A 22,828-nucleotide genomic window follows, 5' to 3' on the forward strand; every position below is an offset into this window, starting at 1 on the left:
TATACTGTGTGGTATAGTGAGCGGGGTGTTGCGGGGGACACCCCTGCAGCCCCCATAGTATGTGTGTTCGCATGAGAAAGGTGTGAACTTTTGGTAGTTTGCACCTTTCTCATGCGAACTTTCCGGCCGCGGCAAAATCAGCCGTGGTCGGATCACTTACAACCAGTATAATACCTACCCATCCTTCAAATGTGTGCTGGGCATGGCAGGTTTGCAGACAGAATACTGCAAGTACTCTCCTTTTCAGATTTCGGTCAAGGATGCAGCACTAGAAAGCCCTCCATAAGTGAAATAACAGGTTTTCAATGTGGGTAATCAGGTTTTGTAACACTAAACATCAGCAGACCTTGTATGGTAGTATGTGTACTTGAAAAAAATATATACTTGTTTGAAAGTGTGAGAGCGTGATACTAGTAATGTACAGAAATAAGAACTTGACATGCTTTGTTCCTCTTGAGTTATGCAAGCCCTTTGAAGACATAGGGGAAGATAATCAGGTAACAGTATTTGCCAATGAACTAATTAAATACATTTTAAACTTAGGAGATGAATATTGGAGACGTCTGGCTGTTTTGTGCAGGAATAATGAAATCCATGAAACAACTACAAACAGTACAACACAGCAAATCCTACTGAGAGGACACCCTGAAGGTAATTTGTCAAATCAGAAGAAAATGGGCTAAGTGCCAAAATGATTGAAGACTGTGGATGACATTGACTATAAGAACACATGTTCTCTGGTGAAATATTCTCAGTCTCCCCTTCTATCCTGCCTTTCCCCCACCCCTATACCCATCTATCTGCCCATGTGCGCCCAGAATGTGATTTCTCTATGCAGTCATGTAGAAATAACAGGGCAGATCCACATGAAGAGGGGATTTGGGTTCATACACTTCCCATGGCAACATGGGCCATGACACACTGCTACATTAGATGATCCATTCTTGTATAAAGTGTATGTCACATTACAGTGATATTGTAACCATATTTTTCTTAGTGTACTGAGGGACGATGCTTTATGATGCCACGTCCTGTGATGTATCAAGGGGGCGGGGTTACATTACATCACTTCCTGTGATGTCACGTGGGGGTGGGTCACATGACATCAATTCATGCGATGTCCCTTGGGGGCGGGGTTAAACATCACTTCCTGTGATGCCCTCAGGGGGGGTCAAGGGTGGTGTGATGCCACTTCTGCTACACCTAGCATTTTGGTAAAATGACGTCTCTGGCCTAGGTCCATCTATTGAAGGCAGGAATGAAATGAGTGCGGAAGACCCTCAACCAGAGGATGTGAAATAAATGAAAAGAAGTCTATATCAAGCTCTGAGCTTGGCTTATCCTATTCAAAATAAAAATAATACATTTCCTGGAGACTGGATTTTTTTGACACCTGTTTATCTTTATAACTGCAAACTTATAATAGAAGGATGCACCAGTAAATAAGGTCATTGCATACATTAGTCAACCCTTGAGATTAACTTCAATACATGCAAGAAATCAATCCGGGCCATGTTATGGGTGTTGAAAAATTAACATCCTTTCATCCATGTTGAATATATTATGGTAGAGACCACCCACCAGCATCTACAATATTTGCAAAGTGACCAAATACAGACTGTGAAGGTCTCTAATTCAAGGGTTACTTCATGAATTCTTTCACTGCAGAGTTAGCCTATAGAAATCAGATATGGCCAAAATAAAAAGAGTCTGATGGCCAAAGGATTAATAGATCCACATGACTGTGACCAAGGAGTTTAGAAGACGAAGAATTTAAAAAATGAACAGTATGGAGGTATATCTAGCTTCTCCTCAAAAGGTGTATGAAGAAAGCACCTGCCAGGAGATAGATAAATACTTTATTTTGGTTTCTCACCATTTACAAACAGAATAAAATATAATGTAAAATACACTATTAAAACATACTTAAAAACATTCATGTTAAAATATTTAATCAAAACTATTATGATCAAAACTGATAAAAATGTGTTTAACATTTTCTTTCCATATGCTTAAAGGAGACGGTGATGTACTTGCATTAATCATTAACAAAGCATACATCAGCACAAGACAGACAAAATTAATTGCATCAAGAATGGACCTAATATTATTACCAATAAAATGTCTTCTCAACCATTACCGTCTCAAATCTAAAAGTCTTGTGCAGATAAATTGAAAATGTGTTTAATCCTCTACAGCCTGACTAACACAAGTACAAAGTTAGTATTAAATTGCCACATAATCTGAGTGGGCCCTTAGTGATAAAACATTCAATCTCACCATAGACATGATACACATATGAACAGGTGAGCAAATAGTTTTCACCGGGAAATTCTCATATTGAATGCGACGTGCCACTATTCAGTGTCCCAATGAACGTAGATCTTTCATGCTATTTATAACAACATCAAATTCTGTCTTTCTTGTTTTAATTTTCAGCTGTTGTTTAGTCATCAAGCCCCCTCTCAACTCGTCAACATGTATCCCCCACTTTATACACAATAGGGAGCTTTTCTTGGACCAAGGAATTATAACATATGTGTCAGCTTTTGCTAGCTCTTCCATTGCATTCATGATGTTCGGGTTCTCTGAAGGGCTCGACTTTCATTTCTGAAAATACTCGAGAAACCTAAGTTCAGTCAGAACACCAATATTTCAAACCCCAGCTTCAAAGGCAGTAAATGCTCTTATTTTATGTGGCTGTTCCTATGATGTAAAAGATAATTACTAGAAGGAATTAGTAGCCAGCATCAGAGATGTTTCTATCTGATCCTGGCAAAGTATGTACTCCTTTTATGCTCACCTGTCTACGTGGCCTTCACAGACCAGAGTTCGGCCTTTGACCACGTGGACAGGAGACTCCTCTGGGTGACACTGAAAGAGATGGCCATACCAAGACTCTCGATCCACATGATAGGAGCCCTACATGCTGATTCCAAAGTCTGGGTCCGATATGGTAGGGGGAAGGGGGTGCATTATCAATCCTATAAGGGTAGAAAAGGGTGTCAGGCAGGGGTGTGTTCTCACTCCCCTCATGTTTAACCTCTATATTAATTCCCCTATACTGACTCTGCAAACCACAAATGCTGATATCCACTAATTCTACAGACCTTAGGTTATGGCGATGACATGATTTTACTCGCCAGAACTCTTAAATCCTTACAGGAACTTGTGGATACATAAGGTAGCTATGTGCAGGATCAGGGCTTGATATCAAACGCTGGAAAAATGCTCCATTATGCGTTTCTCGAGCACCACACAAATACTGCTGCATATCTTGATCTTCCTGAATGGTCATGGGTTGCAGATCTGTAGTAATTTTACTTGCATGGGTTTAGTTTTGACTGCCTCTCCTGGAAGATCAGCATAGATAGACAATGGTCTAAAATGAATGATACCATCTGGGGCTTGTTCATATTCACCAAGCTAATGAGCTAGTACTTGGTTGAGTACATGCTGGAGATTTACAGGAGTAAGGTGATTGTTGCCGGGGATTATGGGTGCAAATTATGGGGTTGTGGTAAATGGGAATGCTACAGAGAGGGGATAATCTTTTCTTTTCCCATCTACTTGCTGACCCCTCCTCCACTTCTTAATATATTCTACATCAGTAAGCTGGCCCACTATTCCTTACCTATTTATTATCATTGAGGCCGGTCCTGTGTGGGTCAGCAAAGAGGGAATTCTCACCCGACTGTTGCTCAAGAATCCTTTGAATATGGGAATTGCCAAAAAATTGGTTGGCTTATTTTTTGGAAATAGGGCCCTGAGCTATTGGGGTCTGGTTTATCATCTTGAAAACCCTGAATGTAATGCCAGCCTGTCCACCCATCTGCTCAAAGATACATTCTGGATGTATTGAAATAACATCAAGGAGGACATGACTTTGAGTAAACCTTCTGTCAGATTATATATCCCACTGTGTCCTGCTGGGGGTCTCACTGGATACTTCACCATGGTTTCAAACTCTTACCACTGACTCCCCTAATCAAGGCCCAGCAAAACGCCTTCCTCTTAAAGAGTATAATATGTAAATATCCGGGAGCCCAATGGTTTGGTGGTGAGTTTTGCCTATGCGGCAAGGAGGAAACACTGCCATACTTTGTGTTTTCCTGTCCCTTTTATAATGACGCCCGAAAAATGTTCTTACTGCGCATGCTCAGGGATACCAGTTTTTCATTTCTGGAGACCAGTGTTTTTTTTTCTGTTGCCTCTCTCTGATCCGAGGGTTGTTTTTTCCCTTGCATGATTTTTAAAGGGAGGGAAACAGAGAATGAAACATTTTGCCAAGATGGCCGTGCCATTCATTTTGTATTGTTTATAAATTAGATGCCTTGCTATTGTAAATCTTCTTTTATCAAATTGCAATATATTTCATAAGAATGAAATCTGTGATTTTATGCTTTTTTCCTTTTATTTCTTTCTTGCATTTGTCAGTTTTTGCTATGATGTGTTTACTGTTAATGTGTTGTTTGATGGTTCTTAGTAATCCTAATAAACTGACATGTTTGGGTGAATTACATCCCTGAACCCTCATCTGGATATAAAATTGGTCCAAGTAGTACTCAGGTGGAAGAACTGATGTCCATTACCAATTAATGGACATTAAGCTGTCTTTACTGACATAAATTAGCAACTCCAGGAACTGATTCAGATTATGTTTGAAATTGATTTACTGGACACCAGGGGTATGTTGTGTGCCAACAACAAACCCTTGCAACACCATAACTTAATCAAAATAATACAGAATTCAAATATTTTATGTTATGCTATAACCTTCATCTCGAAAAAGATGAAGGGGCCCTCAAATGTTGAAGGTTCTGATAAGACAGGAACTGATTTAGTGGATAAATTTGCCAAAACTGGACCCAGAAATAACAGCAGTAACTCAATCACAAACTCAAGCTGAAAGTGAACCGTCCACTCTACAATGGAGTTTAGGTTCTCTGTATCAAGATCTAATTACTGCTCAGGAGGAAGATTTAACTATTAGAAACTGTTATCAATATTTAGAAGACCCAGAGAAATGTCCCTTATCTGAGCAAGATTGCAAGGGGGAGGAAGATATTCAAGTCTTAATGAAGTTTCAGAAAATGTTCAGAATCCAAGATGGACATTTGGCTAGGAAATCCCAATCTAGTAGTATCTACTTCATTCCGAAGCATAATGTTAAATCCTGCCCATGATGCAGTGATAGCTGGCCATCGGGGTTTTCAAAAACTGATGGATATCCTATGCAAGGTCACTTAATGGCCACACATGCATCAGGGTCTGAACATTTATTTGAAAGGATGTCTAGTGTGCTCAGTTCCAACGGAGTTCTCCCACTCTCCGAGCTTATTTACAAAAGAGAGAAATAACATTACCATGGTCTGATCTTCAGATAGACCATATTGGTCCAGTGATTAATTCTGCATGTGGCAACTAATATATGTTGACCAACCATTACTTGCCTGTTTACCAAATAGATGAATGCTTCCCAGCCTGAAATTACAAAGCAGAAAATGCTGCCACTTTATTAATCAACCACAACTTTCCTCGCTGTGGCTTTCCTCAAAAGATTGAATCCAACCGGGTTAGTAATTTCACCAGTGTAGTAATGACTAAGGTGTGTGAAACTCTGGGAGTCAAAAGAAAGTTGCATATCACTTACCCCCTGGCACCCAGTGGGGGAGTAGATCAATATACAACTACTGTGAACATTCTAAAAAATTGTGGTCGATTTTCACCCCAGTTGGGACTTGCGATTACTATTAGCCCTGATTGCTCTGAGGCCTAAGTTATTTGCGTTAGTCTCCTTATGGCTTGTAGAAAAAGAGTATTGCTTCAACATCTGTTATACTGAACACAGGAACAGACCTTAATCAACGCCTCTACCACTCATGAATATATAAGAAATATTTGACAGCACCTTCACTATGCATTTGCCTATGTTCAGTAAAACTTGAAAAATCTTTGCTAAGTACAAACATGTATTATGACCTCTGAACATCAAAGAAAAGGTTCCATGTAATTTTCATGAAATACATTACTTTGCTGTCATTTACATTGTGGAAACTACTTCACATTTTGACTTCAAACATTTCTTTAATGGGGGTCCCCCCCAACCCTCCTTTCCCCTTCAGTACCAGCCCTACCACAATGTCTCCCCACCCCCTTGTACACCTTAACCCACAATTATATATCATTTTCAAAGTTATTTCTAAGTAATTGCAACAAAGTAAATATCCATAAAGTGATTTACTTTGTGGAAACCACAGGAGACCCAAAGAAAGAATATTAGATAGGTGACTGAGATGTTCTCTATAATTCCCAGAGCAACCAATCTAAGGAATGGAAATTCCTCCCTGTCAGGAGAATGCCCTTTTGAAATTATGGATAAGAACTCTCAGGTTGCATACAGTACCACATTTCTTTAAAAAAGCGAAAAGATGGTCCAAGTGAATCAGCTGAAAACCTGTTATACGAGTACAGTTCTTAGTTGAAACAAGGAACTGTATGATTGCACAGATGGGATGACCTCTGAATAAGAAGGTATCTACATTAGGACAGTAAGTAAATATGTTTAGATGAAATGATAAATGCTTGGATGTTATTGTTGGTCTCTGCCTTAATGCCATTAAGACTGAGATCCTCCTCATTGGGACACCTGCTCCTGCCTTCCCTCTCTCACTCTGGCTACCCACCCTGGGCCCTCTACCTTCACCTTCCTGTGAGGCTAGGAACCTTGGTGTCATCTTCGACTCCACCCTCTCCTTCTCTCCTCACATCTCTGACATCTCTAAGAAGTCACATTATCAGCTGCACCTCCTCAGAGGTATTCTACCTTTTCTCACTTTCCCCTAAAGGTTCAGTGTCTCCAGAGCCCTGGACCTCTCTAGGCTGGACTACTGCAACAGCCTCTTTCTAAATCTGCCTGCCTCTTCTCTTTTCCCCATTCAACTAATCCAGACCAGGATGGTGAGACCTGTCCTTGGCCTCAAGCTCAGGGATCATATCTCTTCAGCCCTGAAATCTCTCCACCGGCTCCCTGTGGCTGCAAGGATCAAGTTCAAGACCCTCTGCATCATCCATAAGGCTTTCTGGGGCCAAGGACTACACTAATCCAACGTTCTCTTCCCAAGCATCTTCCTTCTCGAGGCCTCCACTCATCCACCTCCAACTCTCTGAGGGTCAGGTGCTTCTCCAGGCAGAGAGTGGGGGTGGATCTCCGTCCTTAGCTGGGGCCTCCCTCTGGAACAGCTTCCTTGCCTCTCTCAAACTTGAGCAGGACCCCCTATGGTTCAGGAAGCAACTGAAGACATTCCTTTTCACTCTCCTTCAGACAGTGCGGGGGACGGAGTGGGATGTAGTGGGGGACGTTGGCATGAGCCGGGCATGGACAAAGCTGTGAATAATGGCAGAACCCGTGCCTGGATGTAGTTGATGGTATTGACATGTGCCACGCCGGGATGGGGTATGAGCGGTAGCCTAAGTGAGCTGTGTGCGCAGCTGGATAGGATTGTGAATGCCGTCCATCGCCACATCTGGATAGAGTAGCGGTTGCTGACCGATGCTGTGTCTGGAGTGCATTGGGAATGCTATCAAGGCTAGATTTTGATGAAATTGCGAACACTTGCTCGTCTCACATACAGACAGACCTCAAAGGTGGGCAGGGACCAAATTCAGACACAGTTGTGAATAAATACTGGTGGGCTTCATATAAGGAAGAGATTGTGAATATCACCGGATGCCGGATCTGGACAGAAGTACGTAGTTGTACGCGCACCACACCTGGAAGGAGCGTGGAAATTTAGCACATCGCTTCCGGACGGCGATACCAATAATCAAACCAATAACAGCCTCACCCCTCTGCATACACCTTTCAAACTCTAACCAAACACAACCACAACCCTATAGCACAACAAACCGCACAAACTTCACTACACCACAACAACAAAACAAACCACACATAGGGCCTCATTACACGGAAGGCGGTAAGGGTTTACCGGTACCGGTAAGGGTACCAGTGCCGGTAAACCCTTACGCCTTACTACGAGGTCCCTTTGTGGGTCCCTACCTTAACGGCTGGTTTTACCAGCCGTTAAGGACGGGACCCGCAAAGGGACCTTGGAGGTAATTACGGTACCGCAATTTGTGGTACTATAATTACCACCTTCCCCATTCCCATTGAGCCCTATGGGGGCAAAAATGGGAATGGGGAATTACCATGGTGAATGGGGAATTACCGCCCCCACACACCTTGGAATAGGGCGGTAATTCGGCCATTCACCATGGCGGACTCAGTAAAATACCGGCGGCAACCATGGCGCTAATAATGCCATGGTTACCGCCTTCCGTGTAATGAGGCCCATAGACTCGCACAACAACACACAACGGCTACCGACCGAAAAAATATCCCAAGCCCAGCAAACAGTGTTAACCGTGTTGAGGCTGTCAATGGCACATCGCTGCTCTCTTGCACTTTTCCCGCTTATTCCCACTAACTGACCTCCCTACCCTTTTCAGAGCCGCCATAGTGCCAGGCGACCACTCCGGTGGTGATAGTGTGCTGTACAAATATCCTTTAACATTCACTTCCGTGTTCTCACTCCCTCTCCCTTGCTGATGTCCCTTTATGCTGCACATACTGGTTACCTGACTAGCCACTGAAATTACAGGATGTATAGTGTACCTTATTGTTAAATTAAAATGTTATGTTAATGAAATAGAGTAGGATAAAAATATAAATGTCATCTGTGTCCATGTTTTACAATAATCCAGCCTTTCTATCACTCTCTCTTAGTTAAATAACTAGATGTTATTTCTACCCTGCAAAGAAACAGGATGAGGACAGGAGGGTACCAATACCCCGTACCCAAGGAAAGGAATATTCAATGAGGGTCAATATAAAGGATCTATGACAAGAGAATGGAGATCAGAAAATAGTGTTTCTTAATTGGGACAGTACAAAGGATCCAAAAATTTAGCAGGAGACAACTACGACCCCTGTATGGATGTTCACCCCGCTGGAACATTAGTCCGCAGGGATCTGTCAAAACATTTAATGAAGATGTAATGTCATTCTCTGAACCAAACCACAAGGTGCTGGGATAGTGCCTTACTATATCTGAATATAATGTGCTCTCCCCTACTCCAGACAAATGGGGCAGACCCTACCAACAACATTTACTTAACATTCATGTAATCCACAGGTGATAAACATGAGGAAATAATTTACAACAAGATTCTCTTGTTCTAATCCTGTAAACCATGTGAGAAATGCTGCCATGCACATCAAATGAAAACCCTGTCTGCATTTTACAATCAGGTGGTAAATGAAGGCAAAGTGAATAATGTTTACTCCCTCGAGTGTCACACCACTCATATATGTAATGTCACAGGACTAGGGAATGGATGCACCAGGCACGTACAGAAATGGACTGATCACAACAATAGTAGCAGAATCAAAGTGGTGTTATGGAATCTACGCCAATTCCTCCACAATCGCACACCTGATCCACCTAGAAGAAATTGGTAGCACAGCCCATGCACATCCTGTGGCGATTAGTTGGAGCATAGCCTGTTGTAGATGCTACCCATTTTAATAACAGCTGCAAGAACCAACAGAAGTAGCCAAACACTTGAGTGGGTACCCTAACATCAAAGCACCACCAATGGCAGCAAGGTACGTATAATACACCACTACAACAGCTGCAGGTATGTCTAACCACACACATCTGGGTACAGCAAATACTATGACAAAAAATGCAGTCGTGGTGTTCACATAAATTCTCCACCTACTTACACCCAACTATGCCTCAACACCCCTGACAGCAGAATTCAGTGTAGTCCTATGATACATTTGGGCACACTGAACACATAACAAGTTTTTAGCACTGATGCCACCTCTACTCTTCTCAACACCCATCCACATGCCTGACCGCATTGGTTGCCTTTCTACTAGAGCCTGGCCAGCACTCTATACCTTTCCCGGCCAAATGCGCGCACACACACACACACGCACACGCACACGCACACGCACACGCACACACACACACACACACACACACACACACACACACACATCATAATCATGCCCCAGAACCTCCAACACTCTCTCCTTTGGTCCCCCAAGGGCATTCCCACTAACAGCACATTGAAACTATAATAAAGGTAACATTAGCACTATACAAATGACAAGTACAATACAATACAATAAGCCAACATGCGCCATATCATGTTTATATATACATTTGACATTGAAGCAATTGCTGTGATGCATCTCTAAAGTAAGTCTTGCACACGTCTAAATGTGCCAAGAATATGACTGTATATTAGAATGTTAGAATTAATATGTACATTGGAATTACATGCATTAGAAAAGCTCTGATCCTCAGATATATTCTTGCCCATATATATTCTTAAGTAAGCCATTGCAGGTTAACCTAAGTTCAAAGTTGAATGCAAAAGAAAATGTCTTGAGAAACCCATGGCTTGTAATGAGTCAGCCATGCATCAAAGCCAGACGTCTTTATCAGATAAATCCATTAAGCTGGGTGTATCAGCAGAGTCACATGTTCATCTTGGACAATACAGAATGAATAGAGGTAAACACACTTTGGAATCAATTGGCTATGGTGTCAGTTTACTTAATCATTTTCAGATTGTCATTTTGCTGGAGTCTGCTTTACCCCACAACAATGGATCAAATAATGGTTTCCACTTAGATGATGATCATTTCTGAACTCTAGCATGGCCATAAAATAATATCTACCAGTTAATGGGTGGCTTGGAAAACAACCGAGCCCCCAGTTAATGGTTAAGATGAAATGAAACCTCCATCTGCAAAATCAACAAGGAACAAAACCATGTCACTTTAAATCGGCACTAAATGTGTCCAAACACATTTTTCTATATATCTTTGCATCAATTTAGTCTATTGGAAAGGCAGAGTTCATTTTGGAATCAGGAGAACCTGCCCCAGGATATGAGATTAACCATGATATACTAATATTGATCAACTATTAATAAAATTAACACATTTTCAATTTACATGCTGAAGTGTGCAACATGTCTGAAGATGCAGGCTCGCTCTGCGATTTTAAAATGATCTGATTTAATGCTGGATGTATGGATTTGAGTCCACAACCTTACAGAACCACCCTTGTCACATGTCTAGAATATGTTGAACCTACCAATTAAGGAGTTGATTTCTCTTGGAGTGCCAGCTTTCTAAGGAAACCAATGGGAAGACGCAACCAATGAATACATATGATGTCAAATGACACAATGTGGGAACATTTGGGATTGATTTAAGTCTATATCACAGAATGGAGGGAGAGCTCTGGGAAAGTCTTCAGATGGGGAAGAGGGAATGGGTGCTGAAGTGGGTTAACATCTTGAGGTGATAGGACTCCCCATAGCCTTGTGTAGATGAAATCTGAAGCAGACTTTGCCTAAATAGGATCTGATTCCCTGAAAGGACATGCCAGTCCTGTGCCTTAAAAGAAACCCCAAATGTAAGCATAAAAGCCCCGATCCAATTAGATATATGTCTTCAAGAATAGTTTATTAGTAGGCCCTTTGAAGGGTGTGGGGCTGGAAGGAAGTCCCTGGGGGACTGAGGTAAAATAGAATGTTGTAGCCTTTTTCAGCGCAAAATATACCTTGCTTTATGACAATAGGTACAGCAAAAGGCAAACTAATTTAAACTTGAATTATAGCATTTTTTGTGTGAACTGAACATTGTTAACAGTATCTAAGTATAAAAAATCCCTGCACTTTCAAAGGTGTATTCTAAGATTAGAGCTGTGGACTTGTGTACAACACTCAACAGCTTTAAAGCGAGTTGATACATTTTGGCCTGTAAAAGCCATAGTCATATAAAAAGATAAATACAGATAAAACCTACTCCATTCTAGTGGGCTTAGAAGGAGACCTGGCTGCCCACTTATATACCCTAGAAAATGACATTGTGCAGAAGTGGGGTTGGGGGCTGTATTAGATAGACCCACATTGGGAAGTAGAAATGGGTTGCTATCATAATTTTATGTTCCTAGGTTATGTTACAGAATGCATATGTTGTGCTCTCCAAAATGAAAGTACACCTCCCCTAAAACCAAGCCATTAGATTACTAATTCAACCCACCACATTTGCCAGTTAATTTACATGCATACACTAGAAGCCAGAAGCAACACATGCATACATGAAAATTATATTTAAAGGAGGAAATGTGATTGGCAGTTATATGCACGTGTCTGGTGTTGACTTTCTCTCACCTGAATACTTGTTAATGGCAGAAGAGAAACTCTGATTGACTAGTCCCATGAAACCTTTCTCTGACAGCAACCTTTGTCATTGATGTTGGAGAAAATAAAGAGCTTTGAGTCATCTGTCATTTTTAAAAGCAAAGTAAACTGAACTGCCTATTATTTATAGAAATCTTTAATATACAGTGGCTAACAAGCAGTAATTTTTTAACTGAACTGCATATTGTTTAGGAATATATAATATATATACATATATAGAGAGATTTGGCTTAAACACATTATTGTGTTTGTGTTTTGTAAATTAGTGAGATCCTTCCAGGCAGATTATAATATATTTCTGTGGATAAGATGCCTGTGATTGTATAATAGTGTTGGCAATTTACCCAGCCTTTATGGGGCCACCTTTGGTTTTGATTTATTATTTTAATAGAAATCAAATATTAAGGCCAAACACAGCCTGTTTCTTTTCTCCCAATATTTGAATGGGACTGTCTACTACAGGGTGTTAGATCAAGGGTGGAAGCTCCATTTAATAAATGCTAAGGCTTAGATATATTCTAGAAATCATTTAAATTGTCTTACATAAAGTAACTTGCATGTATACTATGTTCTGCTGCCATTTGCATGGTACCTATGCTGCTCTGAAAGAGATGGAGGTGGGTGAGGTTGGTGGGGAGGGAGGGGAAAATGCAAGAAAACTTTGCTGTTGTGTTGAGGCATGCAAACAGAAGTACTTTGAGTTTTGTGTGCAAGTGCAAAGGAGAGCCTCATGTGCCCTTGGTGCTACCCTGAGCTCTGCGTGTGGTTCCGTTTTTTGGTGTTATATTTTGGGATAATAGAAGCATTGGCCTCCGATGGGTAACCTCATGCGCCATGGTTTTACGATGCAATGGCCAGGGTTTTGGAATGTAGTGTGCTTTTAATGATGTTGTGTTCGGAGGTTTGATGACGTTTGGGAGGGTTGTTCAATTGCCATGTTTGGGTGGCTTAGTTTGCATATTTATTGTGTGTTGGAAAACAGAATTTAAATATGTAAGTGCAGGGAGTAGTCAGGGGCCTTGAAGGAGCAGGCTCTTGAGGACTGCAGACAAAACTGAAACCACATATGGCAGATCATAATATGGCATATCAAGGCTTGCAACAAAATTAAAGACATAACAAAGAATTAGAAGTCATAGAAACATGTAAAACGGGCCTTACAAGTGTGAAGGCATCATGAAGCAAGACACAGGCAACAGATTCAAACTTCAAAGCAAAATTGTTTATTAAATCAAATTGGTAGACAACCTAACTTGCCCTATGATAAATGTGGGATTTCCCTACCTGAATAAAACTACGGACAGTCTGAGTCAACACTTTAAAGTCTGTCTGTGTCCAAAACCTATGCTTGCCCTCACAAATAAAGCTAAACTAAAGCTAAACAACATGTAGCGATGTAAATAATTGGAGAAAAGGTGTTCAACAAAAAGTTCTGAGCTTCATCCAGCTCCTAGCTTCCTCTTCAGCTCTCCTTCCCCAAGTTCAAGAAAGTTCATTAAAAGTCTCAAGATGACCTTGCTCAAGTTCATACAGTTTCACACAATCCTTGGGTGCCCTTCCAAACAACACAGTTCAAAAGGAAAGGGGTCTTGAGGCTCTGTCTTCAAGACAGTGTTTTGCAGTTCATCAAGTTTGAGGGTTCCCTTCCCCAAGACCTCAACGTAGCAAACAATGTTTGTTTCAGTCTTTCAAAGTTTAACTTAATTCTAGGTCATCCTGACCCTCCTTCTGGTTTACATCACCAATTCACCTACAGTGGTCCATCTTGGTTTATGTCAAAACGTCTTTGGCTTTTACAATACACGGCTCAGTGGTCTAGGCACAGTTGTCAGACCACAAGGTACACCCATTGCAGGTCGCGCAAACCGGACCCCCTTGGCTCTTCAGCCCACACAGTTTCTTCAGCATTTTCCACCTGTATAGGTCCACCTTCAGTTGGCTTCTCTTTGTTGGCATCTTGGCTTTAAATACAGGTTCACACTTTCAAAGCTTCTCTGTATCAACTTCTTGGCTTTTCCATTATGTGTCACACACCTCTTTGCCAGACTTTGACCATGCAGCACTGTATTCATTCATAAGGTTCACTTTATGGTGGTCATGTTCATGCCCACCTGGTAGTTGCACTCTTTCACATTTGCTCTTTTTCCAATAGGTTGTTTTTATGTGGGAATTCTTCCTTATGACTTTTCTTCCTTATGACTTTTCGTTAGCTATTTGCTTTGCCCGTAACCTTGTATTTCAACTCAGTATTCAACGTGTTTAATTCAAGTTTTTAGTCAATTCGATATTCAATACGCATAGTTTAGTGTTGTTTCAAACTTTCATTCAGTTCGCTATTCAATATGCATAGTTCAGCTTTGGTTTCAAACTTTCATTCAGTTTTGTATTCAAGGTGCATAATTCAGCTTGGGTTGAATCTTTCATTCATACAGCACTTTGTTATTCATGTGCCTCCCACCCGGAGCGCCACAGCTTTTGAGTGGCTTTCCCTGACACTCACCGGTCTTTGGCGTCTTGCTCTGGTGTTTCCTGCTGCTTCCTTTCTCCGACTGTCACTACAACCTCAGCGAGCCCCGCTCGCACACCTGATGGAATCCCGCATACTCCGGCAACTTTGTTGCTTCTGCGAGGATGTGTACAGCATCCTCTGTCTCTCCTGCTGATTCGCAGCCCCAGCTGCTCGATCTCTGCCACAGAGGCATCCCCACCTGTTTTAACCCCACAGCCCAACTTGCCTTGGGCTTTACAGGTCCTCGCGGAAGTCGGCCAGTGTCCTGGCTCCTCCTCAGGTCCCGCCATGGCTGCCTCCCTCTGGGAAGGGTCCCCTGGTCTCTCCCACAGAGGTCTCCCTGCTGCTCTCTTTTTGCTTCCACTGGTCTCCCTATATACACCTGCAACCTCTTGACATGTTGCAATTGTGTATTCCCAATTGGGTTTGCCTAACTCTCATTAAAGGGACATGTCTGACCTTGCAAGTACTTTGCAGGCATCTTCCTAGTCCCAGTATTAGAGTGGTGAAAAGAGGTCTTAGTGTTCATTGTTCTTAGTCGCCTCTCCCTCGTCTCAGTACTATCAAAGGTATTATGTGGGGAAATGAGTGGAGAGGTTCTACAATAGCCCATAAAGGCTGGGGGAGGGGTAGGCTGGTCGTCAATAGAGAACAGGGGATACCATGTCTTGCCTGTGAGCACCCTACTCCCAATCGCCAAGGTACTTCTACCCAGGTGATCCTCCCTCGCTTCTCCACCCCCACGGTCAAGATCCAAAATCCAAAAGCGATGGCCTTTCCCTAGCCACCTGAGAAGAGGATCCAGGGGGAATAAGAGTGAGAATACTCTCAGGTTTCTCACACAAGACAGAAGACCCACTATCCTCCCTGTACTCTTACCACTGCCTCTTGCAGGCAGGTCCCACTTCATGTTCTCACATTTCCACTGTCAGTCCTCTCTCTGTGTTTCTCTTTCTTGCTCTCCCTCTCCTCTAAGTGATACATTAAACAGAGTATGTCACGAGCATCTGATAATTGGCATAGGGGCAGTCTGCAGGTTTAACTTATTACCACAAGCTAGGTGCTAAGTGTTATGGGAGGCAAGTAACTTTGGTTCAGATAAACGGTTGCTTGAGATTTAAACACCCGGACAACAATTTCAACTTCCCCACTATGGAGGTACGTAGGCTCTTCCAAAACTCACTCTAACTTGCTCAGGTACCATGCTCAGTGGCAAGCTGGGACTTTTATCTGTTGGGTCAAAGCCTGTTGTGGCAACACACAGTGTTTGTCAGGCGTTGCTTGGGTGATTGGTTCTGTGGGAGTAAAACTTTAATACACTCCAAAAAAACATGCACTCTTGAAAAAAGGATCACAAACAGGGAAACATATTTAACAAACAAATAAGAAAATGCTCTTAATGGTTACAACACAACTCCTGAGAGCAAAGCACAAAATACAAAGAACCAGGAAGTGGGCTGAACTTTCTAGATGTTCCAGTGCTCTAATTGGCAGGTAACTTCTAACTGGACTGAAGGCTATTATAGAAATAATGCTGCATTCCAAGGTCCTTTAAAAGGTGTTAAGGGCCCAAGCCAACGTTGATAGCCAATATGGTCAAAAGCCGTTACGACCTGGTAAACGTCTGAGGAGGGGGGCATTATTGCTTCTACAACATTTCACCCAATAAGAGTAGAATGATATTTTTAAAACAAGGAAAGAACATGGCGAAACATTGTAACGTTTGGAAAGAAGTCTTATGTGAGCCATTATGCCACTGCCGCTGTATGGTCTCCAATGGAATTGCCAACATTACAAGGGTCTAATGGAGTAAAAGAACTGGACTAGCTTTCCCCCAGCATCTCGAAGCAGGCATTTGACAGTAAGAGAAGCTAATATTTGAGAGTAAGAAAAGTAGAGAGAGGTGGTGTAATAGCACCTTTGCAAATCTTTGCGAATTTGCAGGGTCAATGCGAAAACTTGGTTATTTGACCGCTGCACGTCCTTGAGCAGGTTGGCAGAGAGGCGCAAATATGCGATATATACTCACCAGGGTTTGTTTCAGGACTCCCGAGAAGATATTTAACCACACTTCGCTTCCAGCACTTATACGATTTAGCGTCTGTCTACGATTTGACCTCCTCCCAGTACTAGCAAATACAGGAGCCTGGAGGGGAATCAAAAGAGGAGCGTATTTGCCGACTATGAAACCTCCCCTACAGGACATCTATGTAAGGGGGTGCATTAGATTTGGCAAACATCGTTCTGACCAGTTTTGGAGTGCCCTTTTCTGGGTATCAGGTAATATTATCCCCATATATATGGTCGCCGTAAATAATATCGCCGGGAAAAGGTCGCAGCGATATTATATGAGTGACAATATATATGGGGACAGGGGCAAAAAAATTTTTTTTTTTTTTAAAAAAAAAATTTAAAAAAATGTGCGGGTTGCGGGGGTGTCCCCCGCATGTTCCATGCAATAATGTTGCCACAAAAAACGGCAATTTTTCAGCAATATTTTTGCATGGTGAGATTTTTGTGGCGACATTATTACATGGAACCCTTTTCTGTGCAGAATCCTATGTTATCACGGCTTCAGCCTTTCATCTATGGCTCAAAGTTAATTCTGTATATCCAATTTTTAACTGACTCATTATGCTTGATGACCGTCTAATATGAATTGTTGTTTTTAAAAAGGGATTCTAGCTTGTCATAGATAATGACATTTTACTTAGATTATATATGGGTTGTTTATTAATGCATTGTTGTTAGATTTATGTATTTTTACTTTATGTTTTCTGAGTATTACATTTTGTATAGATTTTAATGGAGTGTGCAAAAGGAAGCCAAGCACTCCTAAATGCACATAAATAAATCATTTAAAAAAATAGCAACTTTTTGTTTTTTTCCAGGGCCAGTCCTTTATGAATCGCTCACAGTGATCTGGTGACAGTAGAGTCTTTTCCCTTGTGGCTTTGTCTGGCTTTCTTTTTCTGAGTTGAGGGATTTATCCAGCCGAGATTTGAGCATCCTTCCTGCTGGAACCATGTTTTTACCCTTCAGCGGTATTTGGAAATGAATAAGATCTCCCTAAGAGATCCAGAGCTTAGAGTGAATGTTTAAAAAGGAGGACTAGCAAAGTGTACTAAAGAGGTGGAGTGTTGAATACATTCTGAATGAACAAAAAGTAAAATCAAGAACGAATTTGTGTAACATTGTTTCTTCATTAGGTTTCATGTATACTGAGTCAAGATACACAACAGACATTTACATACAAGCAAAAGGGTAACTGTCCATTCTATGGGACATGTGGAGCCCCTGAAGAGGGAAATCCATACCGGGAAGGGATAAGGAGGCTGGGATGATAGTGGGACCAAAGAAACCCTCAGGTGACCATTCACCCTGGAACCTATTTAACTAAGTTGCCCATGTTCACTATACTCTATTCAGTCAGCTGCCTCGTCCACCACTACCATACTTTTGTAATATTATATATATATATATAAATATCCCAAAAAATTGGCCATCCTTATTTACACATAATTACTGAAATTGCAAAACTACTGACTTTACCAATGCTTACTGGTAGATTTGGAGTAGCCTGGGTAACTTTCATGCCAATGCAAATGTAACTGCAAAATGGCCCATTATTGCAAAATCATATCATATGGGCCTAGGAAATGTGCATGCACTGGAACCTGTATTATTGGCTTATATGTACTTCCTGTGGAACTGGATTGTCCCAACATTTTGGGACTATGCGACTTGGGGCAATGCATGTTCGTTTATTCATTCACCCCTCTTTGAAGACTAATATTCAATCTAGAATGTACTTATTTTATTTATTTATTTGGATTTGTAAAGCACACTAACAGTCCAAAGGCATCGAGGCGCTGTTGCATGAATTTGTCTTAGTTACAGTCAGGTTATTTGCTCATGGTTACAGTGAGCTTTCAGTAAAACCATCTTGGTATAAAATGTTGATAGTACATTCCACAGATATAAATGCAGTTCATAGAGCATTTGTTCAGAAGTATTTTGAGGTACATGATAGCAAGGAGGGAGTGTTCATCTACCGAGGTGAGGTGCTTGAGAACTTGTTTAGATAAACAGCATCGTTTTTAGTGCTTTCCTGAAGGCTAATTGTGACTCAGTACTCCTCATGTGAGGTGGCATTGAGTTCTCCAGTACTTCGCTGCAAGGTCTGGGAAACTGGACCCACCAGCCCGCATCCTCTGTGTTTTGGGCATAGAGATCCTGGTCGTGTATGCAGATCTTATGGGTCTGGCTGAGAAGGGCTTGACAATTCTTTGAGCAAGGTATAACAGTGCCAATGGATGGACACATTTGTGTGTCAATGCGAGGGTCTTAAAGACAATCCTTTCTTTGATGGGGAGCCAGTGCACCTGCTTTCTGGCTTCAGTAATATCTCTTGGTGATTCCAGTGGCAGCCCTCAGGTCATTATTCTGGACGGTTTGAAGTTTGGTAAGGGTTTTTATGGAGGTCCCTACAAAGAGGACATTACAATAATCCAGCCGAGATCCAATTTGTGCTCTTGCAATTGTGAGACAGTTCTGTTAAGACAGAAAGGGTCTGGCTGCGTTAAGCAGTTTAGAATGGTAGGCTGATGTTGCGCGATGGCGTTGACCTGCCTGTTCATAGAGAGGTCTGAGTCAAGGTAGACCCCCAGGTTCTTAACAGCTTGCGATACAGCGATTGGTATGTTGTCAATCATGACTGAGCTGTATTGTTTATCTAGTTTCCTAAGGGTAGCCGGAGAGCCAACTAGCAGGAGCTCGGTTTTTTTTTACCATTTAGGCATAACCAGTTTTCTGCCATCCAGGATTGGATTGTGGAGTATATGGACTTAAGGGTAACTATGTCAGCCTCATAGTCACTTGTTAATGGGATAAGGACCAGGTGTCATCTGCATAGTTGGTGTATCTGATGCCCAAGGCGTCCAGGATATGGAACAATGGCCTTGTAAATAGGTTATAGAGGGTAGGAGATAAGCATGAGCCCTGTGGGACTCCGCACTTAATGTTGCTTGGATGTGCACATGCTGAGTCAAAAAAGACTTTCATAACCCTTCCTTGGAGGAACAAGGTGATTTAGGCAATGACATTAGGGGAGAAGTTGGCAGCAGAAGAGAGATGATGACAAAGGGTCTTATGATCCACCAGGTCAAATGCTGCTGATAAATCAAGGAGCAGGAGGAGAGCGGGTTTGCCCGCGTATCTGAAGTCGTCCAATTGATTTCTTAAGTCTAGGAGTGCCGATTCGATTCGGTACTGTGTCCTGGACAGAACCCGGACTGTCCCTGGACCTGCAGGTAGGCTGCTTTGTCCAGAATGTTTAGTAGGAACGGGAATGTGGTGATAGGTCTGTAGTGTCCAGGGACAGTGGGGTCAAGTGATGTCTTCTTAAGGAGGGGGCGCACCCATGCTTCTTTGAGATCAGTGGGGACGTGGCCTGATTGGAAGGAGGCCTTAATGAATGCTGTAATAAACAGGGTCAGGCTGGGGGCACAATCTTTAATAAGTTGCGCCGGGCAGGCATCCCCTTTGCAGAATGAAGGTTTGATCGACTTAAGGATGGTGCTGACTTCCTGTTCACTCATTTCCCTGAAATGGAATTTAGGAGAGTCGCCCACAGTCCTACTTTGTGATTCTGAAATTAGGTGACAGAGCGCCCTTTGGTTAGCACAGATTTTGTCTTGCAAGGTGTTAAGTTTGTCTAGCATAGCAGATTGAATCTTATTGCACCAGTCTTCATTTTTCGGAAGTGTAGGCAGGGGAGTGGGTGTTTCTAACTCCCGTAAAATGTCAAAAATGTCTCTAGTCCCGGATTTGGCATTTGCTATCCTTGTATTAAATGAGGAGGCTTTTGCTTTGACAATGGCTCTTTTGTATTCTTTAGAGATGGTTTGAAATGCTAGTTTAGTGGAGTCATTAAGGTTAGCTTTCCAATGGGAGAGCGCTGTCCGTTTCATGGCGCAAAGGTCAAGAAGCTCTTGAGTGAACCATGCATTGGAGTGCTTGGATCGCTTGGCTTTTCGTTGAGTGAGTGGGGCAATGGAGTCAACTGCATGCATGATGACTGTTTTGAATGCATTAGCAAGGATTTCTGGGTCACTGGAAAAAGGGGCCTGAAGGGCAGGAACTAGGAGTTAAGGGGTGAGCTTCTCCTTGGTGAGCAGACGAGAACTTTCCATGAGTGCAGAGGGGAGAGGAGTCTGTAACTGGTCAGGTCCCTTCATGGTGTCAAGTTCGCATTCTATAGAGTAATGGTCAGACCAGGGGATAGGGGAGATGTCCTTCACCCTAATGGAGCAATTGTGGTGGGCAACCCAGTCAAGGGTACGGCCTTTAGTTTGTGTGGGTTCTTTGATGGTTTGCATAAACCCTAAGGTGAACAAGGCTTTGTTCAAAGAAGCTGCCTGGGAGTCACTCGGGTCATTAAGTCCTAGATTACGATCTCCCAGGAGAATGGCTCTGGGAGATTTCTTCAGGTTAAAGGACGAGTGGATCAAGGCCTCTTGTAGTTCAGACACAGGCCCTGGTGGTCGATATACAATATGGAGGTCAATAGTACAATTAGGGGAAAGGTTAGCTTTGAGATTAATATAATCACTACTATGGCCAAGTTCCCCATCCACCCTTCTAATACGGATGGTTTCTTTATCAATAAGGGCTACCCCTCCACCTATCTGAGGAAAGCGATCTTGTCTAAAAATAGAGTAGCCCAGTGGGATGGCAAGGGCCAGGGCTGGGCCGGATGCTTGGGTGAGCCAGGTTTTGCTAATGATCAATAAGTCAATGTTACTGCTGGTAATGAGATCATGAATGTCTAAGGCATGGACAGGGAGAGAGCGGGCATTGATAAGGGCGCATGTAAGAGGAGCCTTAGGTGAGGCCAGGTGTGTGAGACCGGGTACAGAACTAATGGTCTTTGGGACAGGCAGATCAATGTTAGGTACAGGACCATCAGTTACTAAAGTGGTATGCACAGGTAAATGAGGATGTACAGTATTTGACTTCTGCAACACATTATTAGCAGAGTCATGCACAGGCAAGTTGATTTCCAAGATATTTCAAGCAGGTAGGTCAATGTGCACATTAATAGGTTCCTGACGCATGTCATGAACAGACTCATGCGCAGACAGATACGTGTTCAGGATAGTAGGTGCAGGCAGGGCATAGAGAGCAGTACTGTGCTCACACAGACCATCGTCATTGGTTAAATTGGGCAAAGGCATGGCAGCTGTGCAAGTATTAGATAGCATGTGGCTAACGCACTTATGAGGAGCGGCACTTTGGCGGTTGGAATTAATAAGGTCATCTCTGCATGGATGTTATGAGGTAGGTTCTGCATAGAAACATAATGGCGTCCACATTAATTGACCTTGTGATAAGTGATACGCATGGAGCAACAATTTTCCTAGGCTGCATACCACCCTCATGGGCAGAAGTTCACATAGATGTCCTTGGCTCGTGAGGTGCCGCCATTTTATTATGATTGCTCACTAGGGATGCAGCCGGATGCAACTTTAGGATAAAGGTTTTTTCGATTACAATGTTGATGGATGATGGTACTTCAGGCCTACGGCCTAGCTCTCTTTGCTGGTTCGCATTGGGTAGTATTGGGTAGTGCCGTGAGACTACAGTGAGACTACAGTGAGGTGCCGGGTGGCAGGCGCTGAGGTAATCCTCGAGCCCAGGCGTACATACCTAGAGAGGAGGGCCAGATTTTGGAGGTAGGGGGGGTGCAACTGGTCCGCACTCTTAGGCGTGTTACTCTGGAGACAAGGGAGGGGGGAGCTGATCTGAGAGCAGGAGGGGATGACGTAGGATGCATGGCCGCCCATCTCTGTGTGGGCCGCTTACCTTTATATGCCGGCTGCGGGGTGCAGTTGCAGGTGACAAATGTCGGTAACAGCAGCCTTGAGCAGCTGCGAGCTGAAGAGAGTGGCCCAGGCCTTATTCCTAGGCCTTTGCCCTATAGCGGCTTTGCCTGTCGGTCGTCTCCCTTTCCCTTTAAGGCAGGAG

The 22,828-nt window shown here is 42.6% G+C and overlaps 2 long non-coding RNA genes across 4 annotated transcripts in view; one reads left to right on the forward strand and one right to left on the reverse strand.

Annotated features, from left to right (window-relative positions):
- Positions 1–22,828, reverse strand: part of LOC138491411 (uncharacterized) — a 332,106-nt gene that overhangs the window by 278,113 nt on the left and 31,165 nt on the right. The window lies entirely within an intron of this gene.
- Positions 1–22,828, forward strand: part of LOC138491410 (uncharacterized) — an 84,287-nt gene that overhangs the window by 34,172 nt on the left and 27,287 nt on the right. The window contains exons 4-5 of one of the 2 annotated variants that reach the window (XR_011275999.1): positions 544–651; positions 17,692–17,971. This is a non-coding gene — a long non-coding RNA (uncharacterized lncRNA). Of the gene's footprint in view, positions 1–543; positions 652–17,691; positions 17,972–22,828 lie in introns of those variants that run through there. The other variant, XR_011275998.1, reaches the window with a different exon arrangement.

This window comes from Ambystoma mexicanum, chromosome 10 (assembly GCF_040938575.1).
Source record: "Ambystoma mexicanum isolate Mex_15411 chromosome 10, UKY_AmexF1_1, whole genome shotgun sequence".
Taxonomy (NCBI): domain Eukaryota; kingdom Metazoa; phylum Chordata; class Amphibia; order Caudata; family Ambystomatidae; genus Ambystoma; species Ambystoma mexicanum.